General features: G+C 43.4%; 1 protein-coding gene and 1 long non-coding RNA gene across 2 annotated transcripts in view; one reads left to right on the top strand and one right to left on the bottom strand.

The window, feature by feature from the left end:
• Positions 1-22,017, top strand: part of LOC125433362 (E3 ubiquitin-protein ligase Rnf220-like) — a 235,559-nt gene that overhangs the window by 174,522 nt on the left and 39,020 nt on the right. The window lies entirely within an intron of this gene.
• Positions 5,381-6,075, bottom strand: LOC125432714. The gene is made up of 2 exons (XR_007244539.1): positions 5,842-6,075; positions 5,381-5,513 (listed from the first exon to the last, which is right to left on the bottom strand). It is a non-coding gene; the product is annotated as an uncharacterized LOC125432714 (long non-coding RNA).

Genomic DNA, 22,017 nt, shown 5'->3' with positions numbered 1-22,017 from the left:
TTTTTACCATGTTAGAGTTGCAGTGAAACACAATCGCTACTACGGCAGTTCTTTGTCAATTTCACTCGCTGCTAACTGCAGACACAGTGTATCTTTACCTTAAGGATTCATCCATAGATCTATTTGAAATTGACAAAGCTGATCCAACTATTCCTGCTTTTTTGTATCTTTGCCTGAACCTTAACATCATAAGCTCTATGTGAAATTGACAAAACTGATCTTACAATCGCAGCTTCATATCTCTGAACCAACATTACATTGTTAGTTCAATATGACAACATCATTTTTTTAATCCTTTCGAAAATGGAAGATGAGTGGGATGGGGAGGAGAAGATGGCTGAATTGGAGGTTGCCAACTAACGAAGGCTTAGATAAGGGCCAGATGTTTGGAGTGGAGAAATAAAGGTCACTTCAACATGATCACATGCTTCAGGGAAACAGGCTCGCAAATGGATAGGAAAAAACATTGCAGTAATAGTACTCAGGAAAACAACTGTGGAAAAATAAAGGAGGAATGTTTCTGGAACAATGGGAAAAAACACATAGCATTTGGCAGCAAAAATTATTATAAACAACTTGTGCGGAAAAAACCTAGTAAGTAAGATTTATTTACGGTCTTTGACCAAAGCATTTACAGAAAAGACCTAGAATAAGATTGATGTAAGATGAAGAAATCAATTTCTAGAAGAAAAGTTTATTTATTTGAAATGTGATGTTGGATGAGAGTTTTACTGATACCATAGACTGTTCTTGACCAGGTCTGAACTGCCCCTAGAAGTTAAAATGAGTAAACTGAGGCTATTGTGCTTTTGTTCTTTGGTCACATTATGAAAAGACTTGACTTACTGGAAAACATAATAATACTAGGAAAAGAAGAAGGAAGGTAGTAGGAAAAGAGAAAAACTCAGCATGAGATGACATGACTCGGTGAAGGAAGCTATGGCCTTCATTCTGCAAGACCTGAGCAAAGATCATTAATTAATAGGATTGCCGTAAGTTGGAAGTGACTGGAGAGCATGTCACATATACAATATAGTAAATTTTCTTTCTGGCAAGGAAAGGCAGGACATACATATTTAAATAAATAAATAAAAACTAGACTGTCAGATACAGGAAGTGTTCAGAGACAGGAAGTGGCTCCTTATTAGGATGGGTAACTAGGGCTGTTATCCAATAAGGTTGCTATACATCCTTGTCGGTAGGAGGGGTTCCAGTTCTAGTGATGAGCATGAGCCAGTTTACTCTTTTACTCCTCCATGTTTTTATCTTTTTAAAGTTGGAATATCCTCTGCTTTGGATGTATTCTATCAAATACAGTTAATATAGTGGACTTCTAAGTGTGAGAAGGACTCTGTAGAAGCTGTTTTGACTGAGTTGGAGTTGCTGCTGCTTAACATATTATTATCAGTCTAGCTAACAAGCCAAGGAAGGCAACTATATCTTAACCCAGGGGTCGGGAACCTTTGACATCCAAAGAGCCATTTGGACCCATTTTCCACGGGAAAGAAAACACATGGAGCCGCAAATACTTGTTGACATTTAAAATGAAGATAACAGTGCTTATTTTGTTTTTTTACCTTTACGCTTTGTACAAAACAAATATAGTGTGTTGCTTGAAGAATCCATGAGCCAGCATCACTTTTCTCTCCCCTCCAACCTATGCGCTCCCCGTTCAAACGGGGAGCACGCAGCAGCAGCCTGGCGGAGCCGGCACCGCTTTTCTCTCCCCTCCCCTGCAGGGGAGCGCGCAGCAGCGACCCAGCCTGAGCTGGGCACCGCTTTTCTCTCCCCTCCCCTGCAGGGGAGCGCGCAGCAGCGACCCAGCCTGAGCTGGGCACCGCTTTTCTCTCCCCTCCCCTGCAGGGAAGCGAGCAGCAGCGACCCGGCCTGAGCTGGGCGCCGCTTTTCTCCCTGCAGGGAGGGGATCCCACGCGCTCCCCACAGTGGCCCGGCCTGAGCTGGGCACCGTGGAGGGAATCCCACGCGCTCCCTGTTGGAATGGGGAGCGCGCAGCAGTGGCGCCGCTTTTCTCTCCTCTCCCCTGCAGAAAGGGGCAGCCACGCCGGGAGCCGCACCACAAGCGGCAAAGAGCCGTTTGCGGCTCAGGAGCCGCGGGTTCCCGACCTGTCTTAACCTAAAGAAATACAACAACTTCAAATATCTTTAGTTTTTGTAACTACTGCAATGGGCGGTTGTAAAAGGAGGAGAACGAATGACAGTGAAGATAACAATAAAGAAAGAAATTATGCTGATTGTTCACCAGCCATAAACAGACAAAAATATCTGACTATTTTATAGTAGGGAATATACCTAAGAATAAGATAATGTTTGATGTTCCTATCACAAACCATGTTGCAGCATTGGATGATAGTTATGAGAATGTTACTTACTCAAGAGGAAATACTAGATAGGTAGTAACCAAAGGTTAGGCATCCTTATTGGCCTGCTTGTTTTGTGTGGATTTGTGTTCTGAAAAGGGTGCTAAATGGAAAGATTGCCTTCTGTGCTCTGGGCCTATCCGGCACCATTAGGCCCACTAAAACATGCAGGGAGCACATTCCTGGTTAAGTGCTGGAATCTAGTTGGAATTGAGGGGTTGGGCATATTAAAACTATAGCTCTACCCTTATGGAGAGTCACCCGCCCATCATTCCTCAGGTCACCGCTTGGCTAATGGTCTATTAATTTGTTCAGTCGTCCCATGTGAGTCAAACTCAATTTCTGGTCTGTGATTCTTCCCTGTCAGAAATGTGATTGATTGGATGTATGGCTGTCAGCGCCTGCTCCAAATTCATCCCCCCCCCCCGCACCATCCACTGCTGCTCACCAAGAGCTTTTCCCCACCCTTTTCCCAGTCACATAGACACACGCATACACCTACACACACAAATCTCTCCTAAAGAGCAGTCCGTCTACTGTTGTATGCTCAAGGATTTGTCTCCAGCAATGAAAAATGACAGAAATATTTAAGGACAAATAAGGTTTACAAATCCAATTGAAAATTATTACAGGGAGGCCCCAGCTGCAGATGGGCCCGCGCTGATGTGCAGAGGCAATCAAATCGAATTTCCTTATCGCGCTGTTATTTTAGGGCGTTATCTGGCACCATAATGCAGTTATAAATTCAATTTTGCTGCTGAGCATTTATTGTTTACCATTCCCTGTTTGCTGGAAAAAATGTAAACACTTCACAGCTATAAAATTAATTTCTGGCCTGAGAACTAAGGTAGGGAGGCTGAGGATGAAAAGAAAATAAGAAATCAAAATACAGAACATGGGCTTTAAAGTGGCGCTCCTGAACTTTTAAGGCCAAAATATTGGTACTTCTTGGTTTCTGCTTTTTGCTTTGTAACTTCAGTCTAAGAAATAACTCAGGCTGTGTAGTAGGAAGTCTCCATTGAATTACTGGTGTTAGGACTGTTCAGGCACACTATTGAGAAAGTGGTATGTGCACACTGATTTTTCTCCCAAGCTTTGAGCCTCCCCTGCAGCACAGATTTCAGAGCTATTGTGTTTCAGTGCTGGACAAAGTCTGCTTTAAATCCAGGTGCATGTATGCAGGTGCTACTTCTTTTTTGGGCTCATTTAGTTACACTGGTCAGCTCTCTCAACTTCAACTTCACTTCTGTAAATGTGAACAAATACTGAGCAGGGAGGAGAAATGAAATAAAGCAATTTGCAAATTAAATATGCTTTATAAAGAATTTCTGTTCTCTACTTTGGGACAGAATATGCAAACTCCTTTCTGGTTTTCCAGTACCCTCATTTAGGAGAGGCTGTTGCTGGAAATAACAGGGAACAATATTTGTATTGAACCTGTGCTCATGTTCTCTTTGCAGTGTCCCCTACTGGAGAACATTGGATAATACATTGTCTCTATGTTGTCCAATTCTAGGCAAAGTGCACCCAGGATTGAAAAAGGGACTAGATCTCTCTTTCCAATCTCTGTTTCACTGTTTCCCCCCATTCACAGTGAGCAAAGCCAGGAAGTGCGAGTTGCTGCCAAGGAAAAGTTGAAGGTCTCCCATTAATTCAAGACTAAAAATGACAAATTCATCTTCTACGACAATTAAATGAAGTCAGTAATTGATGCTAATTGATATTCAGCTGGGAGGGCTCTTACTGCTTCATTGTACTCTGTCATATTGCCTCCTCGCCGCCTCCTTCTCTTGCTCAGAGATAGTCACCCCAATATATATGCCGTTTGCTAGGAACTTGCCTCACTGGGCACTCCTACGTTATGCTAAATGTGGCCATTCCCACACCTGGAAGTCACATCAGACTCCCCGAACTGAGGTTTTGCTTTTCTCTATGTATACTTTTTTCCTCCAGGCAGGTAAACTCCAGGCTTGGTAGAGCTGGCAACAAAGAGTTTATAGCCCACAGCTGTGTAAGTTCCCACTTAATTTTTATAAGCCCAGCATAAGAGCCAGCAGGGGGTAAAGCACACTTGGATTTTCTCTCCTTAAAATATTATGGTGTTAGCACTTTTCTGCAAGACCCAAAAGGAATGACAAAGGAGGAGGGGATGTGGGTATGTGTTTGGGCTGGGTATTTTTTAAGTACGATCTCTTTAATCTTAAGCCAATATGTCAAAATCAAATTAAGGCTTGGAAAAGGAATGGGCTCATTGTGCCAAGTAAGCAAGCTGGAGAGTAAATGTGCAGTTGTTTCTGGGACTGTTATTAAGCCGACGTGACTGTTGCCCATTAAGGAAACATGACATCACTTCCTCAGGAAGAGCACAGAGCAGGAGAGGGAGGCAATCACAGCAAGGAACAAAAAGATGAAAGCGTAGGTTTCAGTGTAAAAGACACGGGTCACTAATGTAACCTAGTGCGAATACTACTTTGCAGCCATAAGCAAACAAAACAATCTGTCAGATTAAGAAGTACCTCACGTCCATTACCTATCCTGATTATTGTTCAGAGTAGAAAAAGAAGACTAGAACTAGGCAGTGATTTACTTTACCAGATGCATGAAATGATAGATTCATATGGATACCCAAGGCATATAAATATACCTAGTTCTTCCAGAGGGACAGGCATGTTAGTTTGTTTACAGGAGTCTTTTGGCACCTTAAAGACCAGCAGAAATTGGTGGGATTTCCCTATAAGTTTGCAAAACTCCTAAAGCATAATACTGGTAACTAGGATCTGCCTTAAGGCCAAATCACGTCTCCAGCTTCACATCTAGTTTGGACTTTGTATATAGGTTAGTTGAAATGCCCATGACATTGTTTAGATGGCAAAAGACCTCACTGAAAATATCTGTGAAAATACTGTTGCCAGAAAGGATCTCAACTCAAAATGGAACTTTAACAATAGAAATCAGGAACCATGTGCAGTTCCAGATATGGACAAAATGCTGCAGAGCCTTAATCATGTTCATACTCATCTGCTTTATTTCCTGGGCTGTCTTGAGGTCCTAAGTGCCTCATGTCTTCAGACTGGAGTGTGGAACCTCGATACCACTTGCCAGCTCTCCATTTCCAGCATGTGTCAAGTATGTTTCCTGGAAGAAAGCACAATGTTTACACAGGGAGTCCTGTCCTTTTTTCATTCCCAGTACTTGCATCTCACTTAGATTCAAGGCTGCCAAATAATTTTGAGAGGGGGGCGGTTGTCACAGGTTCTGCTTAATTTTGGACTTTTCCAAATTTCTAGAGACTGCAAGGCCTCACCCTGATTTTCTTGGAGTCTCCAGCACTCTAGAGGTGCTCCCTATGACCGGAGTGATAGCACCCATATGAAGTACATAAATGTAACATAAAATAAACGGCAGATCTAGCAAGTATCCCTTTCAGGAGATTTCAGCCTTGATAATGTCACAGCTTCTTTACCTATTGAAAGATTGGCCTGTATTACTGTTCCTGCTTTGTGTTGCTGCAAGAAGTATGTTCTGAGCTTTTGAGGAACATCTGGGTCATTTCAGCACCCTCTGTTGGTTGCCAGTTGGAAAATACAGTACAAGGCATTGGTTGCCAGCCACCCTAGGACATGAGGAGACAACAGTCACAAGAAAACTGGAGGAGGAGGAGGAGGAGTCAGGATGTGCATGCAGTTGGAAATTCCCATATGTCCTGCACTCCCTGGTTTCCTGTAACAAAGGGGGAAATAAATGAAGTGATTAAGACATTTCTTCACTAAACACACATGACATGGAGGCTTCTTTCCTTTCCCTTCTTTCCTTACTAAAATCTATTAAACTTGGTAAATTGTGACATTCAGACATGTAATGCAAACTGATCTATTATACATTCAAAATATGCTGCACGGAAGCAGCAGGGAAGCAGTATGTGTGTGGGAGGGGATATAGAAAGACAAGTGTATTACATGGATAATGTATTTGACATATTAATAAAACAAGCAGCGTTGTGCCGTCCAGGCAGTGGTCGAATGCCGATAGGCGATGATGGATCACAGATTGATGGAATCCAGATGTTTAGAATCATAGTCTAGGGGCCTTCTTGGTATTGACTAAAGGTAAAAAATGCAGCTCTGTCAGCACATTAAAGTTTTCCCTGCCGCTCTTGGAGGCTGCTGGAGTGATTATTTATTTCCATCAACATCCCCACCCCCACTCTACTTCCACTTAGCCTGGCCACCTGGCTTGTCTAAGTGCCACAAATGCCCAAACCTTGTTCCTTAAATCCTGATGAGAATGAATCCAGGATGCTCTTTGCCAAATAAAAATGGCAGACCAATCCATAGAAACAGAGCATTATAGGTTTCTTGTGTATCTTGTGCCAGCACCTGTTGTGCAAAGTACTCCTTCCCAGACTTGTTTCACAGGGTATTTGCACAATCCCAAACTCAGTTATGCCACTCTAAAGTAGTTTACATGTTCTGTGCTTTCACTAACCTCATGGAAAACACATGCCAAAGTGGTAAGCAGGCACTGAATTATGTGGTCATGGCACAGAAATGGGAACCGTCATCCATGTTTGTTTTATCACCTTTTTTTTGTCATAACATTAGTGCATGCACAAAATAAGAAATTGGCTCTGACTTGATGCCCAACCAGTTTGGTTTGAACTGGGATCTACAGTGCTTGATACTTTGCTTCAAATCTAGAGGTAAGAATCATGGGATTATGAGAAATTCCCATCTTTAAGTTCCCTAATTCTACAGTCATTGTTGCAGTCAAAAAGCTGGGGAATATGACTGTTAAAAGCTCATAAGCAAAAAGCAAGTGAAAAGATTTGTTGACTTTTTAAATCCTACAATGTTTAAAGCCACTATTTTTGATTGGGTTAGAGGTATTGACTTTTGAAGGTATAGCAACCTCAATTTTCACCAATTGATGCGATTCATTTGTGTGCTTGCAGTGACATAGGTATAGATTTTTTATGGGGTGGGTTCGGTGACTGAGGGCTTTCCGGCTGTTCCATTCCATGCATTGTTTCAAGCAAGTCAGACATGTAATGGGAGGGGTTTGAACCCGAGAAAAAAAAAACCCTTACCTACGTCCCTGTGTGCTTGTAAGTTTTATCAGTTCTAGACTCTCATCCTTCTGTAAGAGTTCTTCTAATGTTGTTATTTCATTAATTATATTTACATTCCAAATAATCCATTTCCAAAGCAGTGCCAAATTTGCATTTAATTCTAAAAAAAGGCTGGGGTCCATATTGGTATTTGTTATGTTCATTATATTTGGGAAGGTTCACAGTGACAGACTGAGCAGCTCAAGTGCTAATGGAGCTCAAACTTGAGGCCTTGGCTTACTGTGGAGTCTGGGACAAGTCAAATGAGAATGTTCTTTTAATGAAAGGTATGAGGAAGCAGCAAGCTGCAAGCCCCTTTGGTCTTAAAGAAATGGAAGGGGATTACTTGTACGTACTTCCACTTGAACCTAGTGCTTTCATTGCTTGGGGTTCTGGTTCCCTAGAGGGAGCTACTAAGCGTCTTCGTTTGCCTCGCTCTTCCTTTGGTTTTATCTGTAGCTTCAAAGCCATGATTCCTTTTCCTGGTTCATGTGAAAACCTCTATTCCTTTGCAGGCTTTTACTTATGTGTAACCTGTTATTTGGTAATAGGCCTCCCTTCAGCTCTTGGGCACTAGCTGAAGATAGTTCTGACTGCCACCACTTCCCACTTGACTCTTCCAGTTTCTCCATCTCTAGGGTTCTGGCAAGGTTCTCTGTGAGTTTCCACAAAGGATATGTGCCATAATTTAGTATATGCCTTTTTTAAAAAAAATGTGCCTGTGAATAATCAGCTGTCTTTCTTTGAGTCCCAGTGGTCATACTGGTATACTCACCCATCTTTTAATTTTCTGTTACAGACAAGATAGTTTCAGAGGGTAGCCATGTTGAGCTACAGTAGAAGAGCTTGAAATCTCATACCTGGAAAACCTTGGTGGTCTCTAAGATGCTACTGGACTCAAATCTGCTTGTTAGAAACGAGATTCTCCATTTGAATGTGGGTCTCAAAGAGCTAGGGGTCTAATTTGGAGAATTAAAGGAATATAAAAGTCAGGGAGGGGAGCCCTAAAAATGAGGAAAGTCATTTCCAGTTTTAAGAATACACATCTTGCCTCAAAAACAGTTGGGTGTTTAAGACTTATCAGAAAGTGGAGCCTGGGAGGAGGATGGTGCGGACAGGAGAATGACAAAGTGTGCCATTTTGGTGGAGTAGGAGATGATCTGCTTTAGCTCATTAAATACTGCAATAAAATATTAATAGTTATTGTCCCTCTATTTTTGTAATTATAATTGCAAAGAAGAATCTGCTGCGAGTTGCTAATGTATTCTCAGCAGCGGGTTGCTTTTTAATATCACAGCAGGAAAGTGCGGGGGAGGGGAGCTTTTATGTATGGCTAAGAAAATAGTACTGTGGTTAGTGTAACTGGTAACTCAACCATAAACATTTGAGTCAGTGTGTCTGTCTTCAGTGGTTGCAGCGTCATACTTTGTGGTGGTCCACTGGGGTTAATTGTTGGCATCTGTAAAGTTTATTTCAAGGGTTGCGGGTGCTAAAGCTAGGTATGGAGTTCAGCTGCTCTGCTGTAATCCTCTTATTTCTTGCTTTGGCCCTGGAGGATTGGTGCCTCCCTATAGCTAAGAGAAGCCTCTTCTTGAGATCTCAAGGAACTGAACCCTTCTCATAGTAGAACATGTTCTTCTTTCAAAACAGGCTTGTGGGAAGAGGATAATGCTTTTTCTCTCTATTCCAAAGATATGTTGCAGTCTTGCAGGGAGATTGTGTCCTCTTTGTGCACACCCCAGGACTTAGTGAGCATGTCCATGTGATCCATTCTTCTGCTCCTTCCCTGAGTCCTCTTCCAGTGGTTGTTTAAAACCTCACCATGAGGATGGCAAGTGCAAGAGCAAGTACAAGAGCATGTGCTACAGTAGCACATCTGGGCTGATGGCCAATTCCCTCTACATTCAAGAAGGTGGGCCTGGTATGTGATACATAATCATATATGTCCTGCTATAACCAGTTTTCTTTCATGAGGGTTTAGGACCAAGTTATGGTGTAAAGTTAATGTTACATGGAAGTTAGTAATATTAAAATAGATGAGACTTCTACTTCTAACCAACCATGTTGAGGATTGCAATGTGAGTTGGTTGGCCTCCAAGTGATGAAGTAATTATATGATCCTCTTCAAAACTTATCCAGCTAGTATGTAACCTATATATTTACAACGTGACCACACATCTCTCGAAGTGTGTCGAGCAGCGAGTCCATAAATGTGATGAATTAAGGGCCAGGCGGTTGATGAAGCAATTGTACTACACCATTACAATCTCCACATTTATCCTTTCAACACGCATTTCAAACACATCATACAAATAAAAGCTTTGTATGCTGCATTCAACCTTCTCAAGGAAACTTTGCAATGGACTGCAAAATTGTCAACTCATCATGAATTACTCAGTCGTCCCATTAGCAGGAGCATGCTGTGTCTGGCCATGTGCCAAATAGCTGTGTGAATTGACTGTTGGAAGAAATATTGGTTTAAATTGTTGTAGCTTTCTCAATAGTCCTGAAGTTTCCATCAGTGCTGCTTTTTTGATCACTGCCTTTGCAACAGAGCAATGTCTAGCTATTGTTTTTATTGGTTATGTTTATATCCCACCTTTCTTCCATTATGATACTCCAGTTGGCGTACTGTATTCCCAGGAGACCTCTAATCCAGACGTGGGCCAAGACCATACCTGCAATCTTGATGCACTTTGTTTCTTTTTGCACCATCACCCAGGACCTGAAGATTTCAAGACACATAATTCCTTGGAATATAGACAGTTTTGTTGTGACAGTTTTGTTGTGTAGTCTCCAAGGATGTAGGTAAGGGGGGGGGGTTTCCCAGGTTTAAACCCCCACATTACATGTCCGAAGCTCCGCCCGCTGTTTGTGTTTTTTTTGTATTTTAAGTGTTTTTTCAGTTTTTGGCCTGCAGGGGACGCAGTTATTAGGCGAGCAGCACCAAAATTTCAGGGATTTGTTGGGAGACTCTCCTGATGATACCACCCAGGTTTGGTGAAGTTTGGTTCAGGGGTCCAAAGTTATGGACTCCCAAAGGTGGTGCCCCATCCCCCATTGTTTCCAACGGGAGCTAATAGGAGATGGGGCTACACCTTTGAGGGTCCATAACTTTGGACCCCCTGAACTAAACTTCACCAAACCATGGTGGTATCATCAGAAGAATCTCCTAAAGATACCCTGAAATTTTGGTGGTCTAGCTTAACAATTGCACCCGAACAGCAGGCACCCCCCACATTTCCCCAGATTCTCCTTTTAAATCCTCCCCCTTCAGCATGAATTAAAAGGGAGAATCTGAGGTCCCCAGTTTAAAAATGGAAAGTGATGCTGTTTCAGGGTGGGGGATAATCCACTTCCAAACAGCATCACTTTCAATGTTGTTTTAACTGGGGACCCCAGATTCTCCCTTTAAGGTGGATTTAAAAGGAGAATCTGGGCTCCCTAGTTTAAACACAATGGAAAGTGATGCTGTTTGGAGGTGGATTCCAGCATCCCAGCAGCCACCCATGCCCCCCCCCCCCCCGGCAAAACTCAGATTTTGCACTGGGCTCCAATTTCCCTAGCTATGCCTCTGCCCAGAGGGGAGGGCAGAAGGGACTGCCAGCTGGGAGCCCAGCCAGTGGGGGCGGGGCGGGGCAGGGGAGTCCGCCGTCCCTGGCCTCGGAGAGCTGCTTTGATAAGCACTGAGGCTGGGCACGGGTCTTGGGGAGGTGTGGCCATGCCCCCAGGTGCGGGTGGGGGCGTGCCCCCCTGAACCCACCCCATAAAAAATCTATACCTATGTCCCTGGCAATCTCCATACTGATCATGGCAAGAATACCAGTCCTTGTACCAGAGAGGTCTTACTCCAGACATGCAGCTGGACATTCCACAGTAGATTCAGAGGTAGCTAGAACTGTTGAAGTGTGATAAGAGACTCTGATGGTTAGAAGGAGATAACTGACCAAAAAAGCAGACAAGCATCTAGCAGTCCAAGTGAGAATCTGCATAGGGTTATAACATGCGTGGATTTGGAGAAAGTCATGACAACAATGCTGTGCTGAGACCAGACTACTATCCTGAGCAGGGCACGCAGCTACAGAGAGACATGATAGAGTGATCAAGCCAGGGAGCCATGATTATCCCTTGAATAACCCATGGCATTAAACACCCCACAGATTTGGTATGGATCCAGTTTGGCTCTCCTTGCAGCCTTCTGAAACAGTATCAGAGCAACCTTATAGGAAGAAGGAATGGGACAGGAGTCATGTGTAAGCTGAGCGCTGAATTTAAAGTGTGAATTATAAACTCATTTGGAACATGAACAGAGGGTAGAAATGAGAAATCTAGTTGATACTATTGTCCAAGGCTTTCATGGCCGGAATCACTAGGGTGTTGTGGGGTTTCCGAGTTGTATGGCCATGTTCCAGTAGCATTTTCTCCTGGCGTTTCGCCTGCATCTGTGGCTGGCATCTTCAGAGGATCCTCTTCAGAAGATCCCAGCCACAGATGCAGGCAAAATGTCAGGAGAAAATGCTATTGGAACACGGCCATACAACCCGGAAACCCCACAACACCCTAGTTGATACTGTTTTATTAGAAGCTGATACTGTCTCATCTTATTGTATTTTTATCTCAGTTTTTTCCCAAGGAGCTCAGGGCAGAATATATTGTTCTTCTGGCTGAGACAGGTTAGACTGAAAAATGGTAACTGACTCAATGGTAACTGACTTAAGGTCACCCAGTGAGCTTCAAGGGTGATTGGGGATTTGAACCTGGGGCTCTCCGGTCCTTTTTTAACAGTCCACCACCTTGCCACACTGGCCTCAGCTGATCCTAGTGTGAACTGCTGCTGTTCTGCCGCAGTCACTTTGTCCTTGGCCACAATGAACGAACCGTGACTGAAGGGGGAAGCTGTCAGCAGGGTACCTGCCCAAGTTGATGTTTATTTTCTAAAATAAAAGAAACTGGTGCTTGAGCCTACCTGAGAGCCAGGCCATCTGTTCTGAAGGCTAATTTTAAGTGAATGGCAGCCATACTGAGCTTTTCCAGTGGTAGGGGGAAAGATTCCTGCTCATGCTCAGAGGTGTTCTTTACTTCTTTTATTTCAAGAACATAGCCCCAGTTCTAAAAACTGCTTCTCGGGATGAATCCTAAACTCGAATTATGTACTGATCCTAGTACATAATGCATAACAGCACCAGATGTCAGTGTGTCTGCATCTGTTTACCTGTCCCCCTCCTTCCTGCATATTTGTTCTCACTGTTTGCTGTTAGAATTGTGAATAATGTGGCTGGCCTTGCATACCTTTGGCTAAGCAAGGTATTTTCCCTCAGAACTCCTGCTTTATCCAGCCATTGACTTTTCAGTGACTGTCCTGCATGTCTCTCACTCCTGTACAGAGCAAACTGCTTCTCAAAGAATAACCTGGCCACTGACTGTTCTTCCCAGCAGGCCCACCTGCACAGAAGATCTGGTCCCATCAGCTAGCAGGCGGAAGAGAAACGGTGGTGACAAGCTGCTAAGCGAAGTGGAATTAGGAAAATGATAATAAATGTAGATGGTCAGGCGGGGGAATAAAATGATCCATCTTTTGCATGTTCTCCAAGGTGGCTGCCCCCTCCTCATGCCCGTTCAATCAGGGCCTGTCAGACCTCCGGCAGCTTGGCATTTTTGTGAAGAATCTCTTGGCTAAAAATTGTTGTCATTCCTATTTCCTTGTTATCAGTCGTCAGCACCTCGGCAGCGCCCGGAGATTAACGCCGAATCACCAGGCAAGCATCCATCCCCCAGGAACCTTCTCCATTACGCCAAGCTCAACGGGTCCCTCCCGCCTCACCTCCCCCATCCATCATCTTTAACGTTGACAGCCCAGCATAGGCCTCTCAAATTTATCTCGCTGCGTCCTGGGCAGGCTCTATCCGTCAAACCAAGAAGGGCCTCCTCTCTCTCCTGGTTTGTTGGGGGAGGAGGAGGAAGCCACCCGTGTGAGGGACTCGGGGAAAGATTGGTCCGAGATACACAATTAATCACGGCTCGTATCAATTTGGTTGATTTACTCCCTTGAGGGAGAAGGGGTGTAAACACGGTGTGTGCAGAAGCAGTGTGGAGACATAATGTGTCTGTCTATAGGAAAAACATTAACAGATCATCCCTGTGGCTGCTGATTGATGGGGGTGATGGAAGAAGGACAGCTTAGTGGCTGGCAGTAGTGACAGACAAAAGGATGCCAAGGTGTTGCACCCATCTGAAAGCCACTTGGAGAAAGTAACATCGCACCAAATGTTACTTGCAAACAAAGCAGGTCCCACTAGTTTGCAGATATTGCTGTCCCATCTGCAAAGGTGATATCTCTGTTTTTATATTTGGGCTGCTCCACTTACTGTATAGTTAAGATACCATTCTGGCACAATGTGGGGGGTGTCAGTGGGTTATGTTCACATCTAACAGTTGTATAAGCATAGTACAAAGGAGTTAGGAAAGAGCCCCCTACTGGGAAGCTGAGTATGGTCAGGTGGCAGGGAGCAGTGAGATCACCAGTCATACAGATATGCCCCTTCAAATAATGTTAGGTGCACCTTACAGCTATCAGTGAAAACATATAAAACAGTTCAGCTCACCTTCAAGTTGTTTTCCTTTTCACGTTCAGTATGAGAAATAATCGAGGGAAATGCAACTGAATGAATCCTGTGATACTGCAAGAGGATGTGGAAAGATTGATATTGGTGCCATGTGTGTTTGGCCTAGAGCAAAAAAGATTTTTAAGAGGTTATGGGATAGCAGTTTTAAGATATCTGAAAAGCTGTGTTAAGGAGAAGAGCTGTTTAATTGAGATATTAAACATGATGTCCCTGAGGCAGATCTTTGAGTGAAGAAAAATGGCATTGATTTAAGTGTCAGTTTGTCTTGATCTTTCTGTGTGTCTCCCTCCCCCCCCCCCCAAATTATGTAGATTCAAAGAGTTGGGAACAAATTCGTATGCTACTTTGCCCTACCACCTGCAACTGTAGGGACAATTTGGAATAGCTGCCTATGTTGTCCCTGTTTGCAAGCCTTGATGATAGGTGTTCCATACCTTCACTGGTGACTTGTTCCATTTCCTAAATCAGCGGTTCTCAACCTGTGGGTCGCGACCCCTTTGGGGATCAAACGACCCTTTCACAGGGGTCGCCTAAGACTCTCTGCATCAGTGTTCCCCATCTGTAAAATGGATAAATGTTAGGGTTGGGGGTCACCACAACATGAGGAACTGTAATAAAGGGTCGTGGCATTAGGAAGGTTGTGAACCACTCTCCTAAATGTTCCTAAAAGTCATTTTGCCCTGTGCATAACCTAAATTTGCCTTGTAGCAACTTCTACCTGCTCTTCTTCCTTTCTAGCACATGCAGCAGAGCATCCCAGCATGATTAAGCATCTAATTTTTATGAATTAAACACTGGATGTAAAGATATTAGCCCACATCCTTTCACTGACTAATTTAGAGAGCCAGTGTTATGTAATGGGTGAAGTGTTGGATTTGTACCTGTTAGACCTGAGTTCGAGTTCTTGCTTAGACCTGAAGCTCACTATATGACCTTGAGCCAACCACTGCCTCTTAGCCTATATCTTGTTGTGTGACTTAAATGTGATATCTTGACTTATATAACCATAAGCGCAGTGGATGAAGTTTGAAATGTAGATGGAATAGTTTAGGAATTGCTCTCTTATCCTTTCATAAGCTTTCCTTGGAGTCCTTGACAATGGATAATGTCAAACGCTTTTGAAAAGGTCAAAAGTAGAATAATCTGCTGGGTCACTCTATGTATTTATTTACAATCTTAATACATTCTCTAATTTAAAAGCAAGATGTTGGTTTGCAGAAGTTGTGCTAATCCCCCCCCCCCATACCAGTGTATAAGTACAGCCAGCCCATGCTTTCGTGTAGATTGGGTTCATTGTTTGTACATTGGTATTCAGACTGTGTAAAATCAAGGCACAGATTTGAACCCATGCACACATGTCCCCTTTGTGAGAAGGTACCATTTGAGATAGATGCATCTTGCAGATCATATTCAGTAGTGCAGCGCCTCCTCAGCTGGTCCAAATTCTGTCTGACTGTCACTGCCAAATCATCCCTGTATTGTCTTTAGGCAGATCTGGAATTGCTTTTGCAATAGCTTCTTTTTATTCCTCTCCCCTTCCCCCTCAAGGTTAATCCCACCCGGGCAGTTTTTTTGTTTTGTTTTATTTTTGTGGAAACGATCCATAATTTTGTAGTGGCTGTTTCAAATATATATACGAGCTGGTTTTTACAGCTCGTTTTTATCACCTTTTTATTATCTCAGGTCAAAAGCTTTACTAGGTTGAATTCAGGGAATTATGCAAACTAAGAGAAAATACCATAGCAAAACTATAGATTTTCTCATTAAACTCTGCTTGGACATGTAGTTATTGTAGTAAAATTCTAGTAACTATTATGGTGTCTAATATAAAATTATAGTTTGACACCTTGATGCCAGTGGCCCTGCCTTCAGTTCATATTAACCCTTCCTCAGCTGGAATAAAACCTGGCTTCTGTTGGAGGAGACATTCAGTGCCTCCCTGGAGACTTGTGAATGGATTGATCTCAATAATGTTGCTATGTAGAAGCAGCCATGTGATTTCCCCTCCCCAAAGCAGCTGTAGTTACTATTCAGTGGCAGGCTGGGCATCTCCTTTCCTATTTCTTTGGTTGAAATGGCATTTACAAAGGGATGCTTATATCTTGTGGAGGACTTCATCTTGCACTTATTTGCTTTAGGATTCTAGAGACAGAGATTGCAATTAATAGTCAACGTAACCTAGAGTTGTGCCCCCAGTTTGAATGCAAGTAAAGGGCTTGCTGATTGTGGCCTCAAACTCTAACCTTATCCTAGTGCTGATTTCTAAAGTGAGGTGTGATAGGCCTCAGGTCTACTTGGAAGTTGCATACTCTTTAACCCTTCTGTTTTCACAAGTTATTCAGGAGGAGACACTGGAAGTTATCTCCAGACCAGCGTTTATCCAGAGAGATTACTTAGCTGGTTATTTAAACCTGTCAGCCAGTATTCTAGCCATGAAGTTTCTCCACAGTCAACACACCATAAATCCTCCAACTGGAAGTCAGGAAGTTGCATACTCTAAACGAGGACATCCTACCATCTGCCTGTTTAGAGGCTGCTTAATAAAGTGTGGCCCTTTCCCCACTTACTGTTTGCTGCGCGCTACTCTCCCCAAATAGCGCGGGGTCCAGCAGCGCTCCCCACGAGTCCGGGCGGCGACAGCGCAGCTGCCCCGACTCTGCCGCTCACGCGTCATTTCTGGCGCTGAAGAAACGGCACCTTCTGACCGCGGGGCAGTGGGGAACATGACCCCGTGGCAGAAATCATGCGCGCTAAGAGTAGTGCGCCGCAAACGGTAAGTGGGGAAAGGGCCTGTTAAGGATATTTTTACTTGTCTTTCTTTGAAAGAGCTCAGGGGAGTGTACTCCAATTCACCCTTCCTTATTTTGCCACCCGAGGAAAGGGAGGAAGTGGTCCAAGGGTGAAGGAGACACAGAAAAACCCATTGAGTGGGTAAAATTTGGCCACAGTTGTTTTATTGATGTGCTGGCAAAAGGAAGCAGAGGCGCAGCATAGGGGACGAATCTGGCACTGGGCAGCATGTCTGCTGTCCCCCAGTGACCACTGGGAAGCACATCTGCTGTCCTCTAGTAATAACTTTCCCCCCAGCCTGATGCATGGGGGAAAACACTAACACCTGGAACAGCAAGATAGTGGGAGCCATCTTGGTGCCGCTGCTTGCCCCTGCTCTTAAGGCACCTGGTGCTGCCTGTGGCCTGGAGGGGCACTCGCCTGGGTTGCCCTACCACCCTTGCTGTTCCCTCCTGCCATTGGTGGTCTTTTCCCCCCGCTGGGGCTTCTTTTGCCTTTTCCCTGGTATCTCCTGCCTGAGCTCCAAAAAGAAAAAGGGGGGATCCCTGTTACCGCTGAACCTGCTGTAGCAGGCCCCTTGTTGTCCTCTCTCGGGTGCCACTCAAGGTTGCATTGCAATCTGCCAGGCGCAATCCACCAATTCCCAGTCGCTCGCTGCTGTAAGTCTGCTACTGCTATCTTGCTCAATTCAGGTCTTCTTCCATTGCCTAGAGGCACTAAGCTAAAAAGCCGTTTTCCGCTGCTCCACGTGACCTGATAAACAGCTGTCAGATGATGTGAGGGAGAGAGAAGAGAAGCTGTTGGTGCTTGGGCAAGAAGAGTCGTGAGATGGCCCGGGCTGCCCATATAAGGCCGCGGCCCCACCTCCTCCAGGCACGTAACTTGCTTGCACCAGCAGCTGGGGTGGATGCTGGCGCTGAGCCTGCTCCTCTCCCTGCCCCATCCCTGGGCAGCAATGGCGGCCAAGGTAAATCTCAGCCACTCTTTATCCTCACTACCACTATGGGAGGCAAAACAGAAAGAGATTGACTGGTTCAGTACCACAAAGTAAACGCAGGTGTCTCCAGTCTTAGTGAGGAAATATTCTTTCAGAGGGCTGTGATTAAGTTCATGAGAATACAGATATGCAGTAGTTTCAGTTACCACATGGTGAGTTGAACATTGACATCAAATGGCCAGCTGGATCTGCTCAGTGAATAAAACTAATACTTCTACTTCTATTTTAACACTGAACAACATTACGTCCAGCCAATTTATATTCCGTAAGTAGAGTGGAATGTAGTGGTATTTTTGTTTTTGTTAACTATGGAGGAATGAAAGAAAAGGAAAGAAGCATTCTAGAGTTAAAAATAAATGTATGACACTCTCTGGAGAGTAAGGAATAATGGTTCTGAATTCATTTGGTTTGGATGATTATACACTGCTTCTCGCCCTTCAGCGAGGGAACATTTCCTTCGGGGCAGAGATTTCTTTGCAGACACACTCTGTGTTATGGCACTGCAGATCCTGGAAGCCACAAGGTTAGTGAGAGCAAGGAAACCTAATGTTTTCCCTCGCTTCGGAGTTTCCAGTCCTTTCAGTCTCCCCCCCCCCCCTCCCCACACACACTTCTTGCCTCCTGCTCTGTGAGGGAGGGACAGAAATTGAACAGTCAAAGGGACAGGGGGGGAGGAGGCAGTGACAGCAATGGTGAGGGAAGAGTCAAGCAAAACCAAGCAGATCTACTATACTCTGGCACTAGCAGAGCATGCCTGGTAGCCAATTTCCCCACTGGAGAGAGTGTCAAAAATGATCTCATTGGGCCAGCATGAAGTCAGTCACTATGATATTAATGTAACACTGCGATATCAATATAGCAAATAAATATCAATAAAACGCAGCGATATGAACATTGAAAGGGCTTTGAAAACAAAGGCAGCAGTCTTGTGACCTTCAGGACTGCATTACCCCATATGTCCCAGCTCGACCTCTGCGCTCGGCAGAGGCCAACTTACTGGAGACCCCTGGCCCCTCAATGATGCGGCTGGTCTCCACTTGGGCCAGGGCCTTTGCGGCTCTGGCCCCTGCCTGGTGGAACACTCTCCCTCCAGCTGTCTGGGCCCTGCAGGATCTGGGTGATTTCCGCAGGGCCTGCAAGACTGAGTTGTTCCAGTGGGCTTTTGGAGAAACCAGCCGCTGAGTGTGCCCCCTCCCCTATATCATCGGGACCCGTTACTGGGATATATGGGTCCTTAATACTATCAGGACCCGCTACCTCTCCCTCCCCCTCCTAGGAGGATTAGGTTTTAGGTGGGAGGCCATCTTAGGACACAACCGTTGTTTTATTATATTTCTGGAAGTCTAGTATGATGTTTTTAGCCCTTCGAGGATGGGGTGGTATATTAAATAAAATAAATAAATAAATAAATAAATAAGGGGTGACCTGGAAGTGGGGGCAGGGAAGTCATGCACCAGGCAGTGGGTTGCCTCCTCATGTGTAAACAGAGGAGGAGCAAAGAGCCCAAGGAAAGTGCTGCATGCATATTGCCCTCTTTGTCATGTTTCGTTGTATTTATTTTGCTTATATCCTGCCTTTCTACCCAATGGGGATCAAAGTATCATACATCTTTCTTTTCTCCATTTTATCCTCACAACAACCCTATGAGGTAGATTAAGTTAACACTGTGTAACTGACCCAAAGCCACCCAGCAAGTTTCCATGGGCTGAGGTGAAATAGCCCCACTATTTGCTGTCCTATTCATGGTCTACTATGATTTATCAGAGGGTCCTGTGAAAAGTGGTGATGGTTTTATCCCACTTACTGAAAAGAGGAATGATCCCCAATTGCTGATTAGCAATATTTTTTTCCATTTCATACACAAAGTGAGGATAGGAATCATGGTCCTTAGTTTGATTAGGTTTCATGACGATACCGTATAGCTGAGGAGATTTAGCAACATGCCTACTTCTAATACTAAATCTTTCTGAAGACCACAAACAAAAAAAAAATGAAGAAAGTGTAAAATTTAAAAAGCTTAAAATTGTGAAATGGGTCTGTGACATCACTGATATTTTTTCTGGGTCTCACCAAGTGTTTTTAGAAAGTAAACAGGCCAGATGGGGCTTTTGTCCAGTCAGGTTTCACTTGGCTATTGGAGATCGGCTGGACAGATTTAAAAACAAAAAACATTGACAGCAGCTGTTGCCATACCACAAGGATCTTAAATAATATGTCAAGTTATTTCCAAATCCAGAGTTGGCAACTCTAGATCAACTCTGGAATGTACATCATCTTGCCTTCACTTTACCACCACCCTTGGAACCTTGAGTGTATCAGCTTTTTTTTTTAACTTTATCACCCCCATAATACCTTGAGTGTATCATGATGTACCTATGCACACGAGTACCTCCTTTTCACAGTGCAGGCTTACCCTTACACTTCATTGAATATTCTAGTAACTAATATAGACACTTCGTTAGAAGTCAGGTTGGTCCTTTCCAGATATCTTGGCAGTCTGTGTATATGATGGAGGAAGTTAACACCTTCCTTCACTATGTCCATATACCTCTCTAGATATTTACACACAAAAAACTGACAGTTACGATGACTAAGTAGCCAGGGCTGGCCTTCCCATGAATCAGTTTCTTCAGACAGTCAATGTAAGAGGGTGTGCCTTTTTTTCTTTCTCCACACTTCTTATTTCTGCATATAATTAAAAGGAGAGGTATGTCACTTTGACTTTTGTTTCAGGTATAGAAGGTTTGAGGCAAGTACTGAAACCAGTTGAGAGCATTTGTTATCATGGGTGCTGTTATCTGCTACCTGTCCTATTTCATATAAATGTCCCAGACACACAACTGAATTTTGGCTTTTCCTGATGTTCTGAGAAAGATGGTGGAAGCCTTTCTAAGGCAGCTTACTGTATTTTTGAACTCCTCTGATTCTTACAGTTCTATCATGGAGAGTTGCTTGTATCCTGCTTTCAGATACTAGGACAATCCTTCGTTGAATTGTGCCAAAACCTGCCATATCAACAGGGTGACTCAGTAATCTATTTGATCTGCCATTTGGGGATATCTTCATTTGTACATATACCTCTCTAGATACCTTGTATTTGTACTTTTCTGTATATCCAACTTGCATAGAGAGGTGGACATAGGGTTAGGGTTGCCAATTCACAACAATTAATGATTTTTATTAGCATAAATAATACAAAAACAAAATATATAAAACTCAAAATACATAAAACTGTGCAAATTTTTAATGAGATCGAATTAAAACAAAACTATGGTAACCTGGTTATTAAGTGAGTTAAATAACTCTGGCTTCAGAAATACCTGGTGATTTGAGGGCAGAGCTTGGGGAGGAAATTTGATTCCATAAAGTCTACCCTCAGAATCTGCTGTTTCCTCAGGGGAACTGATATCTTGTATTCTGGAGATCACATTTAATTTCAGAAGAATTCTATATACCACCTGAAGGATGACAGTCTTTTAGCTACATTAAAGAGTGGACATATACTGTAATTTAATTATTGTAGTACTTAATTAACTTTAAAAATCTACTGTAAGGAATGGTTTACTTCATCAGGAAGTGTAGAAAATTCCTGCCCTGGTTTACTTAGGCTCAGCTGTGGAGGAGCATTTTTTTCTGTCAATGTTCTATATGTCTGACTGTTATAAGGAAATTTGTATTTACATGTAACCAGACTCTGGAAACATTTCCTTTTGATTGATTAACATTTTAAAGCCACATAGATAATAACCAAGGGTAACATGACAGTTCAGCACTTCGTTTGAGGGAAACACTTAATCATATTTATTATGTAAACACAGTATGGCTTGCCCCCGCTAAATTATTAATAGCACCATTAACATATTTACATATAAATCTTATTGCAATTGATGGAAGTTGTGAAAAGAACCTCACACTGCCTCATATTGTCTCTGAAGAAGTGAGTTGTGACTTTCAAAAGCTCGTACACTTTTGTCTTTAAGGAACTACTGGACTTGAGCTCTTTTCTACTGCTGCAGACAAACATGGCTATCCATTGTGACTTGTTTCTCCTTTGTATAATAGATTCTTCATGTTTTGCAAAGGCAGTTATTACAGGCCAAAATATTAATTTTTGTCTCAAAT

Source organism: Sphaerodactylus townsendi, linkage group LG05 (genome assembly GCF_021028975.2).
Source record: "Sphaerodactylus townsendi isolate TG3544 linkage group LG05, MPM_Stown_v2.3, whole genome shotgun sequence".
NCBI classification, from domain to species: domain Eukaryota; kingdom Metazoa; phylum Chordata; class Lepidosauria; order Squamata; family Sphaerodactylidae; genus Sphaerodactylus; species Sphaerodactylus townsendi.
The sequence above is the reverse complement of the archived record's forward strand: the minus strand, read 5'-3'. Positions and strand labels throughout refer to the sequence as shown.